The sequence below is a fragment of the Cetorhinus maximus genome, chromosome 6, assembly GCF_964194155.1.
Source record: "Cetorhinus maximus chromosome 6, sCetMax3.hap1.1, whole genome shotgun sequence".
Classification (NCBI taxonomy): Eukaryota; Metazoa; Chordata; class Chondrichthyes; order Lamniformes; family Cetorhinidae; genus Cetorhinus; species Cetorhinus maximus.
Window position 1 is genome coordinate 93,397,629 of NC_135884.1, and position 19,384 is coordinate 93,417,012.

General features: G+C 39.2%; 1 protein-coding gene across 2 annotated transcripts in view; it reads right to left on the reverse strand.

Moving 5' to 3' along the window:
* The window catches only part of LOC144681924 (guanine nucleotide-binding protein G(o) subunit alpha), a 379,243-nt gene that overhangs the window by 281,877 nt on the left and 77,982 nt on the right, over positions 1-19,384 (reverse strand). The window lies entirely within an intron of this gene.

Here is a 19,384-nt window from a genome sequence, read left to right on the forward strand (position 1 = left end):
AGGACAGAATGAGGTTTGCTTTGACTGCCTACTTGGTTCAAAGAGACATTCTCCAAGAAGAGTGTCCCTGCAATGAGGCAGTGGAGGGTCACTGCTGGCTGTTGACAGATAATGACAGGTGACAGATCACCCATCAGGAGGACAGAGGCAAGGGAGAAAATTTCAAAGAATTTCTTTGAAAACTTTGTACTCACTTGAAAGAGGAGCAGAGGAAATACTTAACGCTGGGAAATCAGCAGGTGTGCAAAACAGAACAGGCAGGATATTTGCATCCAAGCACCTTCCATCAGGATGCAAGCTGGCATCATTAATTTGCAATTTTCAATGTACAGGGCTTATTGCTGAAGTGGCACAAGCTGATTAAGGAGCTATGTTTCAATAGGTACGATTACCGCATTACATGCTATTTAGCAAAGTATCAGGTTAATTGTTCCTTATCTTCTGCAATAGGTTTTCACTAAAGCAAAGAAAATCAATATGTTAATTTGGTTTCTAATCATGTTAATTTTAAACATATTAATTTTAATAAGGTGTGTTTTGCAGGATAGGTAGGACTACATCAATAAGGTGTGGAACTCAAGGCTCTGGGTGAATATTAAGAGCAACAAATCAGGTTTTTATTGATTTAATTACACTGGAGAAGGTATCTTTCATGTTGTTTTTCTTATTGTCCTTGCGATGTGGACAATGATAGCAAGGCCTCATTTTATGGTCAATCCCGGAGAAGGCAGTGGGTTTTCCTAAAATGCTGCAGTCCTCAACCCTGGTGGTCCCCATGGTGACTGAGCTCATTCAGATCACAATTTGAGAATGAGCAATGCTGCTTTAAAAAAAGTGTTTTTTTGAAATCTGTGATCTCAATGCACCATGTGTTCAGACAAAAACTGTCAACACACCAACCACCAATAACCTAAAGCATCTAGTCCTGTGGTTTGTGGACAAGGCATCAATAGCCACATTATTTCAAGGGTTACTGAAAACATTTTCACACAAGATAATTACCTTGAATCTCTTACATGTGCTTATGTCAGCTTGAGATTGCCTTTGCTCCATGGTCACAATCTCACTTGAGTCAAAAAGTTGTGTTCAAGTCCACCTCCGGTGCAGTACTGAAAAGTGCTGCACTGTCAGGGGTGCCATCTTTCTGATGAGATGTTAAACCCAAGCTCCATCCATTTGTTTGATGGAAGTCAATTGCCCTGAGATACTATCTTGAACAGCCGGGGAGCTCTGCCAGAGTCTTGGCCAAGATTTACCCCTCAATCAATACCAACAACACATTTAAATGCTCATTTATTTCATTGCTGTTTATAAGAGCATAAAAGATAGGAGTAAGAGAAGACGATAGGGCCCCTCAAGCCTGCTCCATCATTCAATATGATCACGGCTGATCTTGGGCTTTAACTCCATTTTCCTGCCTGCTTCCCACGTCCCTTGATAAGGAACACAGGACCCTGGTGTGTGCAAAGCGACTGTTGGCTTTGCTGACATACTGAGCGACAGTTCTTTAAAAACAACTTATTGTTTGTGAAATGCTTTGGATCATTCTGAGGATGGGGAGGAGTGAAGGAAATTGCAAGTTGAAAAGAGCACAGACAAGTCAGGCACCATTGGAAGGACTGAAAAAGGCTGGGAAACACAGACCAGCATTTTAGGTCACATCAAGGCTACAAACCAAAGCATTCATATTGCTTCACGGTAGATAATTTGGTACCAAGGGCACTCTGTTGTGATGTACTTGATCGCTGTTTTGCTATGTGTGTTGGTAGAGAAACAACATTCTGTCTTAGGTAAACATATAGAGAGGAAAACAAGCAGGGTTGTGTTTGTTCTCCAGGTTCCCAATACAGTACCTTATAAAGAGCTGCCTGTTTTCTATTGGAACCGGAGGGAGTCATCATGACACGACATCTACTTTGCCAATCACAACACACTAAACACGGCTGATGCTCAGGGGCCTCTGTGATGCAATTTCCTGTATTTCTAACTCAGTATTTCATGGTAATAGATTTATAATGCCAGTTTGAAGCACTTACCTTCATTTTGATAATGCCTCTTAGGGCTTGGTCTCACAGTGATGCCAAATACTATAGGTCACAGGAGGGAATTGTAAAATTACAGAATAATAACAAAGATTAATGATACCACTATTCTACAATTTTATTGGAAATTTCTTTTAAATGAGCTACATCTCCTCTTTTCAACTGCTTTCAATTTAATTAATGCACAACATCCTCAAATCACATTTCAATTTAGTAGGGACGCTAACCAATGATATTTGCCAACTTTAAATACGACCAGAATTTTAAAGGAGTTAGATTCATACCTTTCACCATGGACTTTGTTAACTATGTCAGCTGAATGCTAGAGTCCTTGCTGAGGTGAAGGTGAATGACGTGGATTTTAGACCTCTGCTGGATGTTGAAGTGAGAAGATCTTCATGAACCAAGAGAACCTGTGGCCCTAAAGATCATGAGGACAATCTCATCTTTATAACACTTTTGTCTCAATAACTATATCTGATTGATGTTACGTTCACATGGAACCTATCATTGACAAAGGGGAGCCCGTCTATACAAAAGACGTGAAAAGTGTGAGATTCTCATGACTGTTCAATTTGCATGAAATCATGTTGGTAAAAAGGCCTGCTAAAACAATAGCTTCCACAAAGAGAAGGCTGAGAAATGCAGTCTTAGGATGGATGAGATTGAATTTTGTGGCATAACATTTCAAAACCTTAAAAGCTTCATTCATTCAACTATTTTTTTATTTGCTCTTGCAACAGGCTAACTAACGATGGGCAAATAAATGCTGCTTGCCAGTCACCCATGCCCTAAGGACTAATAAGAAAAAATATACTAGAGTTTTTAAATCCAATCTGGTAACCATGCCAGCCAAATCCTAGAGCCCATATCAATTTGAAAGGTCATAAAAGTTAGTTGTTGCTGAAACACACTTCAATAACCTAAACCTGTGTACTTTGCAATTCAGTGTCCTGTCACTGTCACTGTCAAATATTAGCAACTTCATTTTCCAACTGCCTCCTATGCTGCTTCAGTCCTGTATTGCCCATGAGTGACTGTCCAACATTGCACACAACACAAACTTTTTTGTATTATAATTATTTAACCAAGGACAGCATTTTGATGTAATCTTTTCACTTCTACAATTATAATGGTGAAAATATAAGTGCAATTAACCCACTGAAATGATCAACGTGCTTGTTCATTCAACTGTGAAATTTGAAGTTGAGAGTTGATACACATTAAAACCATCAACACCCTAATCAAGGCATACAGTGAAATGTTTGGAGAACAGTCAGGTACAATGAGATGAAATATAGAACAAAAACAGAAAGCCCTGGAAAAACTCAGAAGGAGGAGTCATATTTGACTTGAAATACTAATTCTGTTTCTCTCTCTGCAGATGCTGCCGGACCTGCTGAGTGTTTCCTGCACTTTCTGTTTTCGTTTTAGGTTTGCTTTTATTTTAGAGATGAAATAGGGGCCAGGTCCAAACTGAATCCCAAGAGAAAAGCCACTCAGTGAAGACAGACTAACAATTTTGATCTACTTATCCTGGTTTTTAATGTCCCCAATTTCAAGCGGCAAACCTTATCTGACTGAAAATGATGCAAATATTCAAAAGGGGATTAAAAACCAACAAAGGTCAAAAACCAACCTGTACCAAGGAAAGGTAGTTGTAACTGGGGCAAGAGGTAGTCAGTGTGAGTTGACAGAGCATGCATAAGAGAGAAACAAAAAAAGGATGAAGTGGGGGGGGAAAAAAGAGTAGCTCTCAGAAGCTCCTGCCACATCAACAGACACAACCGAAACATAAACCTGTTTGAGTCCAGAAACCGAACTGGTTCTCACGGGGAGAACTGTGGAGTTTATGGTTAGAGAGTTCCAAGAGCACTCAGGGTAGTAGTACTGAAGGAAAGAATGAACTTGCACTAATACAAACCTTTCACAATCTCTGGGCTCCGCAAAATATTACACAGTCAATGAAAACACTTACTGCTGTATTAGAAGGAAACCCAGGAGCCAATTTGCGCACAGCAAGTGAGCAAACTATGCATGGGTCCTAAATAGTTTGGAAAATTAACCTGGACCAGCTATTCGCCCCATTTTCCACTTTCTAATTTCCTTTTTGAAAGACACCACACTGTCAGGGTTTTCTTGCCTAAATGCCAGAAATATAACTGGGCAGTCGGTTTGAATTTTAAAAGATGGAAACTACAGTATGCAAGTAATATCCTTGACAAGTTTTTCCAAAGTGACTTCTAAAAACTGACTGCACCTCAAACTCTTCCCAACCATCAGATTTCGCTGAGTAACCATACTAATATACAGACTATCAAGGGTACTCCCAGCTCTTACTGGAATCAGGTTTCCTCCATATTCCTCTTTACAACAGTACCTGAAAACAGCTTTTCATTTGGAAATGACAGTGGTCATGCTGGAGAAATCTCTTCTGCTCACAAATGTCACATGGCCAGTGGTCTAAGACAGTGTCATAGCCATTACATGAAGCTATTTGACATAGGTTAGATAAAGTTGTAGCCTCAGCGCTATTGTCTGTTGACCAGTGGTTACTTCAAGGTAGCGAAGAGTTCAGCAGTTATGCACCACAAACACCACAGAAAGCGAGTTGATTTACATTGAATTTATAGCACAGAATCAGATCATCTATGTTGAAGTTTATGCACTGCAGTAGTGTCCTCCCACTCTATTTAATTTAACCCTATCAGCATATCCTTCAATTTTTTTCCCTCCCTCATGTATTTATCTAGCGTCCCCTTAAAGGAATCAATGCTATTCACCTCATGGGTCAGCAGTTTCGCCTTATAACCACTCTCTGGGAAAAGGTTCTCCTTAAATACCTTCTGGATTTATGAGCAACTATCTTAATTTATGACCCTTAGTTTTAGAAGCCTCCCCCTCTCCCCCCACCACAAGTGGAAATATCTTCTCTACATCTACCCTATCAAACCCCTTCATAATTTTAAAGACCTCTCACGTCACCCCTCAGCCTTCTCTGCTCTAGAGAAAAGAGCCCCAGCCTATTTCGTTTTTCCTGCTGGTATAGCTTCTCAGTTTTGGTATTATCTTTGTAATTTTTTTTAGTACCTTCACCAATGCATTTATGTCCTTTTCCTATTTGTCTTTAAAGGCCCCAGCTTTAACTCTGTACAAGTAGGAGGGTTTTGAATTGGTTAAAAAAATCTGGTCCTTTTGAACAGAGGGAAATTTGTGCCCCTATGGATCTTGTTCCCTGCTTTCATTTCCTGATCTTTGTAGGAACAGTGCAGTTCTGTTCTGGATGTAAGGTTACATCAAAATGTTGGATTAAGTACATGAAATTTAAATTATTTCTAAGCATTCTTTGGGCTGTTAGTTTGTGCTTCAAAGGCTCTTACTGCATCAGTACTAAATTATTCTACTGCAACACACAAGGGACAAGTCTTTTGGCCCAACCCTGAGGAGAAACTCAAGATCTGAAGAAAACAGAACACCAAATCAAACTGCTTTGAAGCAGAATACTTTGACGATGCTCTCCTCCATACAACAGTAAGTGCTTACACCTCTCTGGTTACAAGCATAGCTTACGTTTACAGCCTAAACATCAAATCTAATCATGTGGAAGACAGATAGTGAAGGCTGTTGGTGGCAACCCAAGGCCCACTAGGAATGGGTCTATGGTATCACCTTAAATTTCCCTCAGCTAGGAAATAGCCTTGGATGATATCACTCATCATCACAGAATCTTGCCAACATGCCAAATTGTGTGTTTATGGCGAAGGAGTTGGGCACAGCGACTGTGACCAGATGTTTTGGTCAGTCCAGATACCAAGCAGTTGAGCAAAGTAACCAGCATGGTGACATGAGGTTTTTAAAAAGAGTGGTCAGTTTGGGTAGTGTAACCACAACAACATTTTTTTAAAAAAAGACCAAGGTCACAAGCCATTTGGCATCCAGCACAAAAATCCACCAGCCTAGTTTGTGACTAAATGTCTCAAATGTGATTCTATGTGGTTTCATTAAAAAAAACTTACATTTAAATAACACCTTTTATCACCTCAAAAAGGCCCAAAGCACTTTACAGCCAATGCAGTACTTTTGAAACGTAGTCATTGTTGTAATTTAGGGAACATAGCAGCCAATTTATACAAACGGCAATGCAATAATGACCATATAAGTTATTTTTTAAGTAATTTTAATTGATGGGTAAATGTTGGCCAGGAGATCAGGAATAGCTCTCCTGCTTTTCATCACCATAGTGCCATAGAATTGTTTACAATCACCCGAGAAGACAGATAGGCCTTGGTTTAACATCCCACCTGAAGAGAACACCTCCAACAGTGCAGCATTCCCTCAGTATTGCACCGTCAGGAGTGTCAGCCTTGATTTTGTGCTTAAAGTCTTTGAAGTGGAGCCAATACCCACAATCTTCTGACTCAGATGTGAGGCTGCTACCAACTGAGTCATAGCTGTGTGTTGAGGTAAGGTGGGGATCCTAACAAGAAGACAATGACATTGTCTATGACATCTTTTGGCAATCTCCACCTATCACCGGCCCTCTATCCAGCTCTACCTGTCCCCCCCTCCCGCCTAAACCAGCTTATATTTCACCTTTTTTCTATTTTTCTTTAGTTCTGATGAAGAGTCATTCGGACACGAAACGTTAACTGTGCTCCTCTCCATAGATGCTGCCAGACCTGCTGAGTTTTTCCAGGTATTTTTGTTTTTGTTCTGGATTTCCAGCATCCGCAGTATTTTGCTTTTATTAAAGAAGACAAACATGTGGCTTTCCTATCAATGCTGATTTTGACTTTAAACAAAAAAATTCTTCAATTACTACAGGTGCACAACTTATGAAACACTTAACAGTCAGTGATATGCTCCACACCTGTAAATTCTTGGGATCCAACTTTCCTAAACTCTTACATTTCAAATGCAGATCCTGGGGTTTGCTTGAACAGATGCAGATAAAATGCAAATGGCCCTCTTGTATTCCTAAAGGGATCAGTGACCTTTATGGATTACAAATCCATTAATTACTAGAATCTAAATGATTTACATTAGTAACTGCTTGTTTTTTTAGCATAAAATTTAAAGCTGATTATCCCAAAATAGCAGACAATTCTAAGTAATTAGCCAGTTGATCACATCCCCAAAACTACTGTATTGCATCACACAATGCTTCAGATGTATCTTATTTAAATGCAATAACAGAATGAAAGCATCGCTCCATTGAAAGTTAGCAGAGCATGCAGTTACCCTTTCAGACTTTATCTTTCGAAAGTGTTCGAAAAGATTGTAATAACTACACTGTCCCCCATTAACTCTGTTTCTATGATTCCGCCTTGCACTGTTACAGTTTTGAAAAAAAACACAGCTCATAACTCCAGAAATTTAAGACACAGGCATTTCAGTGTCTCAGTTCCTACTGGCACAAGACTACAACTTAAAATTGTTCATAATAATTCTATGCCAGTTTGGCCAAATTGGCTGAAAAGGTCCCAGCATATGTTGTGGTAGAAATAAAGCCCTCAACACACTGTTGAATGGTTCAGTGTTCCTGCATGGAGTTATTCAATTCCATTGAACAGGGGGGAAAAAAAGCAAAATTCAAGGAGGCATTAGTTACTCCAAGTACAGTTGATCTGATTTGACAGGTGTTAGACAAGTGTGACTGAAAATTCCGTAAGGTGCAGCTACGCATGCTAAAGGTCAAAATGATGAATGGTGAAGGTAGCCATTTCACAGTGGCATGGTCAGATCCTCAATGTCTGAATTAGAACTCAGAGAGCTTCATTGTCACTGTAAATTAAAACTTAAGGAGCAAGTTGAAATCTTCAAGGTAATATCTCTGTATGTGCAGAAACAAAATCACTTCAGCCAATCAGTTCCTTTCTTTGGTCAACTGGGGATCACAAGATGAGTAAAGCCATCTTAAGGTCAAACATCTGGAAACATTCTAATGATTCTCTCCCTGCTCTCCCACTGTTTCAACATCCAATCGTTCAAACACTTGCAGGATTTTTGTCTCCACAACTCCATCTGGAAATTTATTCAGAGCGTTGATTGCTTGGTGTGTCAAGTATTTCCTGATATCAGTCCTAAAATGACCTTCAGTATCCCCTTGTTCTACTCTCGTTACATAATTTAAACTCATTTTCAGGACTGACTTTTTCCATTCCCTTCACCATCTTGTATACTTATTTAAAAAAAATTGCCTCTCAAACACCTTCTCTGTAGGATGAAAATCCCACATTTCTCCAAAGGAAATGAAAAATCAGTTCTAAAACAGTTGGACAAACCACTCCACTGGTTTACCACCAGGGCCATCAAGGTGAAAAATACTCCCTAGATCTCTTTCAGCTTCCCTTTAGTTGGTTCAACATGATTCATGAAGTACAAGTGTTGCTTATTTCTCTTTGCTCTACACAGTACTTTACACCATGTCATGCAGCTATTAAATATATAATATTATTAGAAATTATTTTTCTTTTAAAATAGAGGTTTAGTTTGTGGTTGTGTCTTAATTGGATTAAAGCCAGCTAGTCTGGGTGCTTTGATGTATACTGGTTTTGAGATGCAAGAGGTAAAGTGAATTGGCGTTTTGTTGAATATGGCATTCAAGAAGGGGAGTGAAATCTGGCACCTAGCTAGCAGAGACCAAGCAATGTTTATATTACTAATAAAATTGGTACTATTGGTACTAAGGGGTTTTATTGTTAGAAGAGGTGGAGTTCAAAGGGGCTGGTGATACAAAGAGAATTTACATTCAATGAGATGTGCTGGGTATAACAGATAGCAGTTTTGTGCGTGCAGGGCAGAGGCAATGTAAGATCAAAGCCTGAAAGCCTACAACTGTCTGCACAGGAACCAGAGTGAAAGGAACCTCATTTTGAATTTGTAAGGTGAAAATGCTTTGCTTAAAGTCTATGGGTTGCTGTTGCCTTAATGGAGATTAGTTTGGGAATTTGTTAAAAAGTTATGATAGTAATAATTTGTAGCCATGTGTATATGTTTACCTTGTGTAAATTATTAAATGTCTCATGTAGTTTGTTATAAAAACCTCTCAAGAACTGGTGGTCTTATTCCTGACTTTAGAGCTGCATCGCAAACATAACACTTAAAAATATAGGTTATGACAGTTATTTAAAATTTCCCTCTGGGATTTTAAATAACAGCCTTTACTAACTGCTGTGTCATAACAACCATCTGCATTGAACTTCATTCGCCATTGCTCTGCCCACCAGTGTACCTTGTCCAACTCATTTAGTACATTGAACTACCTCTTCAGGTTCCATTGCCCCTGTTAGTTTGGTAAGATCTGCAACTGCGACTATTTCACACTGCATTTTTGAATCAAACTAAAAATAGATGAACTCATTACAATTTTTGTATAAAATAATGAACCATCTTCTTGGCACACCCAGTTTTGCCTTGGGTTAGGTGCAATATTTGGCAATACTTCCAATTTAGTCTGCCAACTCACACTATTGCTGCAGTCACCTTAAATCTAATCTGACTTTTGGCACAGTTACAATAACTGGCAAAAAGGTATGATGAATTCATCTATAATTAGCAATTTAACAAAATTCTAATTGAGACAAAGTTCTCAGTAAATTACTACAAGATTAGAGTATTCACAAGGGAAGGCATGAGGAATATGCCCTCCCTAACAATATCCCAAGTAAAATCTGGTACCACTGTTCTAATCCTCTAATATAACACTTCATGAACAATGAGATGTATTCCAGTCTCCAGGTGGGTCACTGGGACCCTGAGCTGTGCACTGGCTGGAAACGGCACCGTGAGCAAGTTAATAAATGAATGTCATGCTCAGGGTTAACACAAACTAACCTCCTGAGATTATATCATGCCACATGCAAAAACAAGGATGCGGTCTACCAGAGGGTCACGATGTTTTCAAATTTGATTCTTCAGTTCTTTGCTCATCTATAAATAGATCTAAGGGATGACCACTCCATTGGAGTGTGGAGAGATTGGTGCTGCCCTGTGCCCTTGCAGAAAACAATAGATGAGCTCATCACTGCACATGCTTCTGAACAATGTGCCTTCAGTGTATCCAGTGGTTCCATTAACTGTTTCAATTATTGACAGATCATGCCCATCTTTTATTTTTTTTTAAATAGCATACTACTTGGTTTCTCACAATCAAAAAGTATGCTTTAAGTTGCTAAAACCAGGATTGGTAAATCTATAAAAGCAGGTCTAGTAGTGCTGAGATTTTATTAATTAATCCATGGCAGTTTCTGAACCAGCAATGACTATGGCTCAGAGAATCTGGAGATCTGAGGCAATGAAGCAAATTCATGAGTGTAAGAGGGGCTACTGGTCAGGGAGCAAATTCCAGCCAAGGAAATGGTTTCAAGGTCAGCACGTTAATTCAGCATCAGCAAAAGGACCATAACTGTGTAAGGACAAATATGTACATGTTTGCATGTGTCAGATGAATGAAAAGGAGTGCCTGGATATTCCTGGTGCATGATATATTGTTATAGTCTCAAAGTACACTCACTCCTACATCCACCAGGGATCAGAGAGGTCACAATATGAAAATGCCTGCTCATGCATAACACAGTTCACCTGATTTATGCCACAAATTTTCTGTCACTAATGAGATCCTAAATTAACCCAGCTCTTTGCAGAGAGTTACTGATCTGGACTGCAACATCTAGGAGGTAGTGAATGAGGAACAGCAACTTCCCAATAGGGAAGATATCAAGCAAATTACCTCAAAACTGCTCCGGTAGCCTGCTTAGTAGCTAATTACACAACTGCATTGGCTGATGCTTGCCATCAGGTTGTACGTCAATCTTTGTCTGTCAAGTGCAGTTAATTAACACAGGGTGGGCGTGGGAAGTATGGAGAGATTCACCAAAAAATAAATGGGTGCCTTGTGTTAACCATCGTTGGAACTTATATTGTTCATCAGTTAAATGAATGAGATTGGAGATCCTCATTCAAATGTCAAAAGCTCTGTACTACTAAATAAGCATTTCCTGCTGATAAACCAATACTACAGTTACCACAGATAGTGGTGGCACTCTCACCTGTGAGGCAGAAGGTTCAGCTCCCTCTCCAGAGAATTGAACATAACATCCACGCGAATACTCCACTGTCAGAGGTGCCATATTTTGGACACGGCAAAGTCTACCCTTTCAGGTGGCTGTGTGCAAATTAACATCGCATTTTCTACATTATAACCAACTAAAATTCAATAGGTTCGTCACTGGCTTTTGCACGTCATGGAGTTGTGAACGGCGCCATATAAATGCAAGACTTTCTTCCTTTTTAAACCACATTACAAGAAACAGACTTTTCTGACTGCCACACATTCCCATGCCAGCCATACCGATTTACTGTAATATCTTTAAATTCCTATTATAAATATGGGGTCAGTACATAAGTTTGCTCTCAGCTGAAAACATTCTTTAAACATAAACAGTCTTATTGATCATGGTAAAGATTACAGGCACATAAACTACTTCTCTGATACGATTCCTCTAAATCAACTTGTTCTTCAGAAACCCATACTGGCTATCTTAACCTGAAACATCTGCAGTTTTTCTTTTAAAAATTGTTTTGGTAAAGTAGCAGACCTAAATTGGCCCATTCTTAACGGTGAAATGTAATTCAAGTCCGCATTACACTGATAACAAGACTTTATGTAACTGATTATGAAGTGCTGGGGCAAAGTGACTTTTCAGCACCCTGGACAGAGCACAGCATACTGCCGCTTAGTTTTTAATTGGTTTCTGGTCAACGTTCCCTCGCCTGCTGATTTTTGATCGAAGATCCTTGTAATAAAGAAATTCGCTATGTCACTCTAGACCCAGGGAACACAGTGGCACAAACTCAGTGGACCGGGATGTGAAACGCGCGCGTCTGTTTGCAAATAGGAGTCCCTGATTTTAGGAGTGACTGAATGAGGGAGAGAAATTCTGCATGTTAGTCAAATTTACATTTTCATACTGTTCACTGGCTTTCAATTGGCTTCAATCAACTCACTGAACCTTTAACTTGTTAAGTGCATGAATCGACTCACTGATGGGCTCTTTGGCCTGGAATTGGCTCAGGTTCGATCAAGTTAAAATTTGTTCCATCGCAAGTTCAAACCGGCAGGAACCTATAGATAGTCAACGCATTGACGTTAAACAGTTTCCTTGCCAGATCTGACCTGATACTACAGTCAACAAGGTGTTACTGACTGCTTGTAGTGCACATCCAATGTACACCCTCTCTCAGAAATTAACAGAATCTCTGAACATATAATCTGAATTAAGAGGAGCTTCATGGCAGGTAAATGGAGTCAAGATATAGATCAGTCATGATCTAATTGACTAGTGGAATAGGTTCAACGGGTTGAATGGCCTATACCTGTTCCTATGTTCTGATTTTAAAATTCCACCCCTTCTACCATTCACTGGACTGTTCAAAGCCTAATTCCCTGCCCTGCAAAACCTTTTTGACCCAAACGCTGACTCTTTCACAACAACATAGAATTGACATGAGGGTTGTGAATTCACACAGTTACCATAACCTTTAATGCAGCTACCATTCTGCAGGCCCCTAGCATCCAATTTAACTGCAGAATATTGAGTGTTTATTAAAGTCACAAATAGCTGAGTTAGTGTGATGGGCTAGTAAGCAACCGCTGTAGAATTATTCATGCTCAGAAAAGATACAGAAATGCCACCAGTGCAAGGAAATTAAACTTAATAAAACCACTCATACATTTACTTCCTAATTGCAGTTGAAGCTTATGTGATATTTATCGAGCGAGGCAGAGGGTTGAAGAAGCTATCCTGTTGCCAGGGCCTTCTGTTCACAACTTGATCTGGGTGAGTGTCTGTCTGAATGTGTCACTGTTCCCAGGCTTTTCCATTCAATACTGTCTTGACAATTTTTTCTGCCTACATTGATATAATCAAGCGAATAATAATCTTTAGAATGCAATATTCTCTCACTTGTTCAATATTAATATCCTTGATGAGTTGCAATGTATACCTTACTCTACCTTACCCCACCAAGATGCTGAAATCCAAACTTAAGCAAACATTTGCCGGGAGCTACGGTAAAACAAGGCCACTTAATGTACCCACTTAAAATCTGTGACAAGCAATAGAGAGGCAAGAATATGATCCTAATTACCTCAACATATAATTCAAAACTCAATTAAGTTGAAGTTGAATCAACTTCAAATTCAGAGTCAAGGGAGTGTTCTACTCCACTATCCTGCTCAGCCCACCATCAGAGGTCATCCAGAAAAGATTCATCTAAAGTCCGAGATAAGAGGAAAGGATCAAATAGACTTCACCACCCCACCTCCCCATAGCAACAGGGAACCTTTAGAGCTTCACGATTTGGAGTGGATTTAAACCCATGCTGCAGAGATTAAAAGAACTCCATTATGCATTTTCTGTAATTTCTATTGATATGAATGGTATTGGTACTAATATCTATAGCCTCTTTCAATTTAATGAAATTGAAGGCATCCTAGACACCCAGTGAGACTCAGCTCATTTTCAATTTACTAACTCATGACATCCAAAAACACAATTCTTTTATTCTTGACTGGGTATGACAACTCAAAATAACTTTGTCTATGTTAGTGGCCATTTCAATGAATTTTTTAGGAACTTTGCAACAGTTGCAGATGGGAGAAGATGTTTGGCTCATCTGGCCCACCCATCCACATTTTTAATAACCCAAATTCTATTTATTGACAGGAAGCTGTTTAGTTCCTCCATGAAGCCAATTTAAGGTTTATTTGTTCCATCACCTCTGTTAGTTTCATATATTACCATAAAATGTTCCTCCTGCATTTCCTTTTTTCTTTTCCTTAATTCATAAATATAGCTTCTTTTGCTTAATTTTTTTTAAGATAAAGAATTTAGAGGAATTATTGGTGCAGAGCATGACAATCCAATATTACTTGATGTTTACAATTGGTTGCAACATCTGGCACTCCACGAGTTAATCTGCATGGCCTAGGTTTACTCATGGGATTATACTTCAGCAGTTAATATTCACCTAAATGCTTTAACAATCCTCTGAAGCCTTACGTTTGTGTGCAGTTCTGCATAAACACTATCCCCCCACCCTACCCGGTCCCCTCCAGTATCTTGCCCAAGACGTTTCTTGCATATTCAACCCTAGACTGTGAATTTTGCAGGCTATTTGACTATCAGACATTTCAGATGAGCCCAATCTCTACATGTACACTGTTCACTTTCCAAGTGAAAGAAGGGGCATAATGGATTCTATTACCTCTGGGGGGTTGTCTGAGTTCAGATGAGACAGTTACTGGACAGCAATAAGGAGCACAAACCTTAAGGTTGTTTTATTCCCCCACCTTTTCTCAGGGGCACTAAAACCAGCCATTCGTCAGGCACCGGTACTGGCCAAGTTAAGAACAGCTAACTCAGTACAGATCCAGCTTCAAAGCTGGAAATTTTGGTTAGGTTTCATCAGGTGAGCTCACTTTTACATCTAATATCAACATGTGGTTCTGAGATACATGAGGTAACAAGTAGTTAAACAGGCATTATGGGATAGAGAAACCCGAGGCATTTTATTTCCTTCTCTGTGGACATTTTAACAACCTGTGTGAATGTTTTAAATAAAGATCGGATATCAAGTTCACCAATTTACTTTAAATGAAGCTTGAATTACCCTGATCAGTAACATGGCCAGTCTCAGTGATGCAGCTATAATGATCCTTCTGTTAATTATTGTTAGTCCACAGATTGTCCAATGGCACCTCAATTTGGATTAAAATCTTGGTATGCCATGCTAGCAAACCTTATTGCGATACTTTAAATGAAAACAAAGAATTTTAACTGGCTGTTTTAAAAGTGGTAGAATCACAATATGACATCAGCAGTTCCATGCTCAACAATACTCATCACTCATCATAACTGTGTGACTAGCTTAGTTGGCGCTGCATCGCTTAAAAGTACAATGGTCCTTTGCATACCCGCTTTTTGTAAATATGAAATATTCATCTAATAAGAACTTTTAAAAATAAGAATCTTCTTAATTAAAAAACAAAATTCCAAAAATCTGCAGCAATAACCTGAGATGATCATTCACAAATAGTTATTTTTGATGAAGCAAATTTCAAAAAAAGATGCAAACATTGAACAGTAATAGAAAGAAATCAAACCAAAATTAACCAATTTAAATGCAGAAACATGAAATTCAGACTGGCGCAGAGAAACAGAAGGGAAATCAACATCAGCAATTGAATACAATGCCTATGATTTGAGAAATTGCTGCACAATTTCTATGTGAATGTACTCCCATATGACAATGGTCAAGGGTCCAAATTTTAAAAAACCAATCCTGGTCACTAACACTGAGCTCTCTTAAGATGTAAGGAGGAAAGATAAGGAGTTATTAATAACCCAAAGTGAGAATTAAATTCTCCACACTCCTTCCTCAGCCGGGATGTGCTGCCAGTAAGCACTGTGAATAGAGACTTATCAGAAGTGTTATCACGTAGTCTCTGTAAAGGGCTACAAACACAGGAGACTTTAGATATAACGCAGTACTTATTTGCAGGAGGCTGTTTAGTATGTGGGCTGAGTCGTACTATGCATGATTAAGTTTAGATTGACTTATCAGAATAAAAATAAAAAGGACAGGGAACTACAACTTATTTTAATAAGCATAGGTATTTTTAATTTCCCCCTAGCCTTTTGGTCAGCCAGGTCTTTAAAATATGCTGACCATGAAGGGCAGACATGTAACCTATTCCGAGGACACTGCAATGCCACTAGAATGCAGGTATTACCAGCTGGCAACCTCAGGAGGGTAACATAGTCCCTTATGTCCAGGACTACGTGCTGAGGGACGCACTAAAGCTTGGGGCAGCTGCCGCAAAGGCGCAATGGGGAAGGGTCGCTGTCTAAGACCTTTCTACCACAGCGCACCGAGAGACTGGGAACTGTTTAGAGCCCCTCGGGCTGTACAGATCAAAATGAAAGGCTGTAAATGATTGTAATATTGTTTGTACTGATGCACCTGGTGATACATTTTGTAAAAGTTTAACCTGGATTGTACCCTTGTAATGTTGTTTTTGAAATGGTTTTGAATGTGATTGAAGATTTTTTATGAATAAAGTATATTTTTACAAAAAAAAACATAGTCCCTTATATTCCCCCAACAATTCCATTCCAAGTCAATACCATCTGTTCACATGTCTAAATATATCAGTCATGAGTGAACAACCTCTGAAGTGTAGCTAATCATATCACCACTTATAATATACACTATACAGTTCTGAAGAAGAGTCATCGGACTCAAAACATGAACTCTGTCTTCCTCTCTCCACAGATGCTGCCAGACCTGCTGACTTTTTCCAGCACTACTTGCTTTTATTTCAGATTTCCAGCATGTGCAATATTTTGCTTTTACCATTTATCATATCCCATCTTTCAGATGTCTCAGTACTGGTAAGAGCAAGGGGAGAGGAGAAGAGTGAAAAACTTGGTCACACGGGTAAGTTTTGAGGAGGTTTTTGAAGGAGAGGAGAAAAATAGCAAGACAAGAGATGAGGGAAAAGCAGACTTCAGGATTATCATTGAATTGGAATGTGCAAGGGCATGTTATTGAAGACAGGATGGTGAGGGACACAAAAAACTTTTGAGTTGGAAGTGCAGAGGGTAGCTGCTGAAATCTAAGGTTGAAAGAAAGATTGTAGAGGCTCCATGGAGTAAGACTGAGATAAAGACTAGGATTTTGAAATGAATACTCTGGGAATCAGCAGAGGTTAGCAAGGACTGGAGTAATGAGTGTGCAGAAGTTTCTAGTGTATGTCAACCTCATGGCTGTTGCTCAAAGTTGAAGTTGATGCTCAAGATGATGAAGGCATGAAGGTGTCAGCAGTAGTGAGGATGTCATCAGGGCATTAGACTGAACAACTTCAGAGGTGAAAGCAAAGGTATTTCTATAGACTAAGCACAGGACTGAGGTTGCACACTGTTAGCTTCCATCAGAGAGCAGTAATCGGCAAAAGCAAAATCAATGCCTGAGGCACATCATTTCTGATGGAAGCCAAACAGAATAGCTTCACTGTCATTCACACGAGCTGAACAAAGTTTAAGCTCATTCGGGACTCAATGCCTGAAAGGTGTCAGATAGGAAAATGCTAGTTATGGAATCAAAGGTGACACAGCATAGTACTTTGGGCAGACATATGTTTATAATATCAGCAAGAAGCAATATATAAATGATGAATAGGAGGGAACCAGAAATTGAACTTTTGGGCATATTTGAAATGAATGCTTGGGCATGAGAGGCTAAAACATTATGGTAACTTAGAATGGAAGCAGAAGGTTACACTGCTACTGAGGTGGACTGCAGAGGACTAATGGTGGAGGAGAATGGAATACTTAAGCATACTACAAGCCATGGAGTGACTAAAAAGGAAGAGAATGCTACAATCACTAACAAAAGTTGTCAATGACTACTCTGATTGAGAGAGTCTGGTTAGGCATTGATAGGACCAGACGAAGAACTGAAAAAGAGAATAGTGGATGAGTTGAGTGAAACTAATAGATTCAAGGTGTATAGAGGAAGGGAAGATTTGAGGTGGGGTTTTATAGGCTGAGAGGACAGAACAGTTGATTGGCATTTCAATTTTAAAAGCATGAGCATTTCTTAGAGGGAAATTAAACTGACAAGAGCTGGGTGAAGGGAGGATGAACAAGTGTTTCAGGTTAGGCAGATGGTGGATAGCATCAATTTTGAAGAAGTTATTCGCCATTATCTCCTTGCTTCAGTGTCAGAAGTGAGAATGCAGCAAATGGGGAAGGGAAATTTGAAGAAGGTTGTTTAAAGTTCAGTATTGCCATTGGCCTCTTGCATGAACCTGGTGTGGCAAGTTGTTTGGTCATAGAGTATCCTCTGTATAACACTTCTAATTATACCCACAGAAACATCCTTACAAAACACCTCTAATCACATTACACAGTCTTAAGGGAATATCCTCTACATAACAACTATAATCATATCACACCAGACTCAAGGGAGTTACCAGCTATAGAATACATGCAGTTGTGACCCATTGGTCCTGGATGAGCACTTTCTAATATTAACCCTTAGTTAATTTTCTTTTTACATGCCTAGTGCCATAAGTTATACATACTGTGAATGTGGTGCTCTTTAATATCCACAGGGAGGCATCTATTACAATTCAGTTAGTTAAGGCCATTTGAAACAGAATCTATACAAACTAAACAGTTGTTTAATCTATAGTCCATGGTGATGAATCTCAGGTACAGTTGTAACTGTGCCTCAGCACCTCTGGATTAGGGAGAAAAAGACTGGCCAGTATTCCGGTTCTGGGGTGACCAGTAACCCCTGCTGAAATTGCATGTGTGATCAGGTAGGACAGCACTATGCTATATTGGGAATGTACCCATCATGGATCAGGCTGCTAACTCTGACTCTGAAAATCCACACATGACCACTCAGATGTGGTAGCAAAAGAAGCCTGGCCATGTATTCCTATTCCAATACAAAGTCAAGGCCATCGGGGGTAAGAGGAGAAGGGACAAAAGCAGAAGAGAAGAAAAATCCACTGTGCTACAAGTTATTATACTCTACAAATGCTCCAAGTTAGACAGTCTTGCAAAGGAATATTCCAGCAAGCTTTTAGCAAGATACATTAAAGTATAATTGTGTTAGACAGGGAAAGCACTCTGTAAAAGCCAAGGCTTCTACAAACAAAAAAAACTAGATGATTGCAAGTATGCTACAATCTACTAGCTAGAAGAAAGAGGTTCACATAATGCCTTAAACAATGACCATGCAACTTGAACAGTTCATTATGCCATTTTAACCCACCATTTCTATGCAGATTGAGTTCTTTTGTGTCATTTATTGTTGGATATAAAACCTGAAATGTTCTCAGGGATAGTTCACATCCAAAAGTGGAATTCAAAACTACATCTCATCATGATTCCTACACTGAGATTGAATGCACCTCCCATCAGAATTTTAACTCAAAAGCTGTTGATATCTCCATGTTGGCTTTGGAACCCTTAACACCTACTCAGAATTCTGGAGTTGTCCCTACACCAGAGTTGATACTTAGGTAATTATTGGCACACAATTAAGTAACTATGAGCAATTTCTCATAAACAAACACAGGGTGTTAATCAGATGGTCAAATTAAATCCCACACGATCTGCATCTTCATGGTCTTTTTGTATATTTGATATTTTGGATGCTTCCATCACATTTTTTTCCCCACTAATGTATAGCACAGCATAAGAAAAGATCATGCTGCTTCCTTTTTGGTCAGCTTTTTACTAACATTTCAAAAATGTTAC